A 6,000-nucleotide genomic window follows, 5' to 3' on the forward strand; every position below is an offset into this window, starting at 1 on the left:
CCACAAAATAGTCTTAGGGACATTTGGAGCATCGAGATAAAGCAATATATTTCTGCATCTCAATGGCCATGAATTTGGACTTGGAGGATGAAATGTACAGCGTCAGCATCTATGAGACAAACATGTTTTTTTCTGTTACATAGATCTGTTACATAGATCATAGACACACACAAACAACGGTAAGGTAAGGTAGAGCAAAGGCAGTACACACAAGAAGAAGGCAAGAAGCAGGCACAAAAAGAACAAACACAAACAAAGTATAGTAAGGTAGAGCGAAGGCAGCACACACAAGAAGAAAGCGCTGAAGAAAGCAGGCACACAAGGAGCACGTAATCTTAAGTGTTATCTTAAAGTAGGAACGACTATGGAAGCAGAGGGAAACCAGAAGATGAGCTTTCCAGTGTTCTGCACCGGCTGTCATATGTATGACTACCTCCCCTCGGGGAGACAGTCATATGTATGCGGTCGGTGTCAGGAACTGGAAAGTTTGAAGAAGGAAGTCAAGCGACTAGAGGACAAGATACAGGAACTAGAAGGACTTTACACCACGGAAGACCCAGTCAGGACAGCTGAAGATTTCACAAGCGAGAGACACATCGAGGAGGAAGTCAGGGAACTTGAGAAATTCATTGAAGAAGCATACAAAAGAAGGGTGGAAGAGAACGAGCTTCAGATGATAGAAGAAGCTACACCTACATCGAAGGGAGAACAAGAAGCAGAAGACCTCAAAGAAGACACCCACAAAGAGAAATTGACCAGTCGATGCCCAGAAGAAGAGAGAGCGAAGCACACCGAGGACATTGACCTGAGACCGAAACAAACATTGAAGAAGGGAAAATCAGCGATCCTAGTGGGGGACTCGATCCTGAGGCATGTGGACAGCCACATAGCAGGAGGGAGGGAGGACCGACTGGTGACCTGCCTCCCAGGAGCGAGAACCAAGGACATCGTGGACAAAATTGGAAAGATCCTGGAAGGTGCGGAGACGGAAGAGACCGCAGTAATGATCCACATTGGGACGAATGATGTCAGCAGGAGAGACTACAAAAGAAGTTCGCTGATAGAACAGTTCAAGATTCTGGGAAGGAAGCTGAAGATGAGGACCCAGAAGATAGCATTCTCAGAGATCCTACCGGTACCGAGGGCAAATGTGAAAAGGCAGGATGAACTACAATCAATAAATGCGTGGATGAGGAGATGGTGTGAGGAAGAAGGATTCCACTTCGTGAGGAACTGGATGACGTTCTGGGGCAAGAGCAAGCTCTACAGGAGAGATGGATTGCACCTGAGCACAGCGGGAACTAGACTTCTAGCAAAAAATGTCGAGAGGAATAGAACAGGCTTTAAACTAAGAAGAAGGGGATAGCCGAAAGTCGACCAAGCGTCGATGTTTCGGAAAAAGGTATCCCGTGAAGATACTGAGGGGAAAAAAGGCTGGGAAGAAACAATGGACAAATTACAGGAGTCGACTAACCAAGAAGAGAAGGTTAGAAAGATTGTAGCCAAAGAAAAGTATCTAAAGACCGAAGCACAGGGAAAGGAATTAAAGGCAGCAAAATTCCATGAGCTAAATTGCATATATACTAATGCAAGGAGCCTAAGAAACAAAATGGGGGAATTAGAAGCCATGATCATTGCGGAGGACATAGACATCATTGGAATCTCTGAAACATGGTGGAATGAGGAAAGCAAATGGGATACAAGCTCTATCGCCAGGACAGAAAGGCGGTGGAATAGCACTATACATAAAAGAAAGCATACAATCGACAAGAATGGACACAGCAGAGACTGCCAACAAGCTAGAATCACTATGGGTTAAAATACCAGGAAGGAAAGGGCCTGAAATAAAGATAGGCCTATACTATCGTCCACCCGGACAAACCGGAGACATCGATGAAGAAATGGAAGCCGAGATGAAGCGAGAATGCAAAGGCGGTAACACGGTTATTATGGGAGACTTCAACTACCCTGGGATAGACTGGAGTCTCGGAAGCTCAAGATGCGCTAGGGAGACAGAATTTCTGAAGGCTGTACAAGATTGCTTCATGGAACAGCTTGTTAGAGAACCGACAAGAGGAAATGCCACTCTGGATCTAATCCTAAATGGGCTAAGGGGACCTGCAAAGGAAGTGGAAGTAGTGGGACCGTTGGGAAACAGCTGATCAAGTTCAAGATGGAAGTAGGAATACTGAAAGGAAAGAGAACCATAGCGACAACTTTTAACTTCAGGAAGGGTAACTACGAAGCAATGAGGGGAATGGTAAAGAAGAAACTTAGGAACACTTCCCAAAAATGGCAGACGGTAGAACATGCCTGGTCCTTTTTCAAGGACACGGTGAGCGAGGCGCAAAATCTATATATCCCCAGATTCAGAAAAGGGTGCAACAAGAGTCGAATAAAAGACCCGGCGTGGATAACTAAAATAGTGAAGGAAGCGATAAGCAATAAGAAAAATTCATTCAGAAAATGGAAAAGGGACAAAACTGAGGTAAACTGGAGAGAGCACAGGAAGTATCAAAAAGAATGTCACCGTGTGGTTCGAAAAGCCAAAAGAGAGTATGAAGAGAGACTAGCCAGGGAAGCACGAAATTTCAAACCGTTCTTTAGATATGTTAAAGGGAAACAGCCGGCTAGGGAGGAGGTGGGACCACTGGATGACGGAGACAGGAAGGGTGCGGTGAAGGAAGAGAAAGAGGTCGCAGAAAGACTTAACATGTTCTTTTCATCTGTATTCACAAACGAAGACACAACCAACATACCGGAACCTGAGCAATTCTTCAATGGAAATCAAGCACAAAAGTTAACATCCATAGAAGTGAGCCTTGATGATGTGCGCAGACAGATAGAAAAACTAAAAACTGACAAATCCCCGGGTCCGGATGGAATCCATCCAAGGGTGCTGAAGGAACTAAAGGAGGAAATAGCGGAACTACTACAGCAAATTTGCAACCTATCTCTGAAAACAGGTGTGATTCCGGAGGATTGGAAGATAGCCAACGTTACGCCCGTCTTTAAAAAGGGATCAAGAGGAGACCCGGGAAACTACAGACCGGTGAGTCTGACCTCTGTTCCGGGGAAAATGGCGGAAGCACTAATAAAAGAAAAAATTGATGAACATTTTGAAAAACACGAACTTCTGATAACCAGCCAACATGGTTTCTGCAGGGGGAGATCGTGTCTGACCAACTTATTGCACTTCTTTGAGAGAATCAACAAACAGATGGACAAAGGAGACCCCATAGACATCATATACCTAGATTTCCAGAAAGCCTTTGACAAGGTGCCTCATGAACGTCTACTCCGGAAACTGAAGAACCATGGGGTGGACGGAGACGTGCATAGATGGATCAGAAACTGGTTAGCGGGTAGGAAACAGAGGGTAGGGGTGAAGGGACACTACTCAGACTGGAGGAAGGTCACGAGTGGTGTTCCGCAGGGCTCAGTGCTCAGGCCGCTGCTATTAAATATATTCATAAATGATCTAGAAACAGGAACAAAGAGTGAGATAATAAAATTTGCGGACGACACCAAACTATTTAGTGGAGCTCGGACAAAGGAGGACTGTGAAAAATTGCAAAGGGACTTGGACAAATTGGGAGAATGGGCAGAGAGATGGCAGATGAAGTTCAATGTTGAGAAATGTAAAGTACTGCATGTGGGAATCAGAAACCCGAGGCACGGCTATACGATGGGAGGGATGTTATTGAATGAGAGTACCCAAGAAAGGGACTTGGGGGTAATGGTGGACATGACAATGAAGCCGACGGCACAGTGCGCAGCGGCCGCCAAGAGAGCGAATAAAATGCTGGGGATAATCAAGAAGGGTATTACAACAAGAACGAAAGAAGTTATCCTGCCGCTGTACCGGGCAATGGTGCGTCCGCATCTTGAGTACTGCGTCCAGTATTGGTCACCATACCTTAAGAAGGATATAGTGTTACTCGAGAGAGTTCAGAGGAGAGCGACACGACTAATAAAGGGGATGGAAAGCCTTTCATACGCTGAGAGATTGGAGAAACTAGGTCTCTTTTCCCTGGAGAAGAGAAGACTTAGAGGGGATATGATAAGAGACTTACAAGATCATGAAGGGCATAGAGAGAGTAGAGAGGGACAGATTCTTCAAACTTTCAGAACATAAAAAAACAAGAGGGCATTCGGAAAAGTTGAAAGGGGACAGATTCAAAACGAATGCTAGGAAGTTCTTCTTTACCCAGCGTGTGGTGGACACCTGGAATGCGCTTCCAGAGGACGTTATAGGGCAGCGAACAGTACTGGGGTTTAAGAAAGGATTGGACAATTTCCTGCTGGAAAAGGGGATAGAGGGGTATAGATAAAAGATTACTGCACAGGTCCTGGACCTGATGGGCCGCCGCGTGAGCGGACTGCTGGGCGCGATGGACCTCAGGTCTGACCCAGCGGAGGCATTTCTTATGTTCTTATGTTCTTTTTGGACCCTTGTTAGGTTACTTAAGTTGGATAGTTCTAAATCTAATATATGCTGGCACTGTCATCTAGACATAGGGACATTGGATCATCTGTTGTTCTATTGTCCTTTGATACTTGTTCCGCCACTAATTTCTGTCAAGTGGGATGATCAGTGACACTCAGAAAAGCACACAGACAATATGAAGCATAAACAATAACACTTTATTATACACATATAAGAATTAAATATAAATTAGCATCAGCTTGACCCCCATATAACGACCATCCTCACCATTGGGAATCCGTGCAATAGATAGATGGGTGGACCAAAGGACTGTCCCTTTAGACGTCGTGGCTTCTCCCTACAGACATCATGGATTCTCCTGTCAAGGTCAGAATCCCGGTCTTATATAGGATGCACACTGTGGAGTTCATAGTAAAAGCATAAACAGCTGGTCCTGCTGTTACAATTAGTCCTGCTCTTTTGTTCTGTGTTTTGACAACACCCAGGTCAGGATGTCAGAAGGAGGTGTTTGCAGAAATTGTTTTCCCATGAGACTGGTTTCACTGTCCCTTTGAAGATCAAGGAGGTTAGGATGTTCACTGTCCCTTTGAGGCTGTTTGGGCAATTCCTAGGTCAAAAAGGTCAAGATAGCAAATACTTGTCACCGTCCCTTTCTTTTTGATGTAGTTTCCCATCTGTCTTTACTGATGTTATTTGAGCGGCAAGGAGGTCAAAGAGGTCAGGATCTCAAATAAGCAAGGAGGTGTTGCAGTTTATTGTCTCTTTGATGCTATCCAGTTGTCACTCAAATAAAGGAAGTCAGGATAGGTGTTGCACTGTCTCTTTGATGCTATCAAGAAGGTGTTACAGAGGCCATCTGTCTTTACTATCCTTTTGGTGTGGTCAAGGTAACACTCAGGACAAAGAGGTCAGATAAGCAGACTTGAGGAGACATATCAGTAATATTCTGAACATGTCAGTAAGTAATATGCTGAGGTATAACATTCCACTCCTGGATACTCAAGTCTGCTTCTCCAAATTAAGAAGTCCTCCGAATTAGGGGAGAGAGTGTCCGACAATTAAGAAATGTTAACATAAAGATAGCTAAACAAATTTATAGAGTACAAAATGAAGAAACACCTTTTATGCCATATCACTGCCTCTAGTAATAGCATCCCACCCATGGAGAACTGACAAGAGGAAACGCCACCTTGGACTTGGTCCTAAATGGCATAACTGGGCAAACAAAAGAAGTAGAAGTCATGGTCCCGCTGGGGACGAGCGATCACAGCATGATCAACTTTTAACTCGACATCGGGAAGGGGAAGCGAACCAAGACCCTAACCACGACCTTTAACTTTAAAAAAGGAAGATACGATAACATGAGAGCCATGGTAAGAAAACGGATCAAGAAAAGGATAGCCAAAATTGAAACGGTAGAGAAAGCATAGTCCCTACTAAAAAATACTATCACCGAAGCACAGAATCTATACATTCCGCAGATAGCCAAAGGAAGGAAAACTAAAACCAAAAGAGAACCAGCTTGGCTAACCAAAGAGGTGAAGGATGCA

The sequence above is a fragment of the Geotrypetes seraphini genome, chromosome 4 (assembly GCF_902459505.1).
Source record: "Geotrypetes seraphini chromosome 4, aGeoSer1.1, whole genome shotgun sequence".
NCBI classification, from domain to species: domain Eukaryota; kingdom Metazoa; phylum Chordata; class Amphibia; order Gymnophiona; family Dermophiidae; genus Geotrypetes; species Geotrypetes seraphini.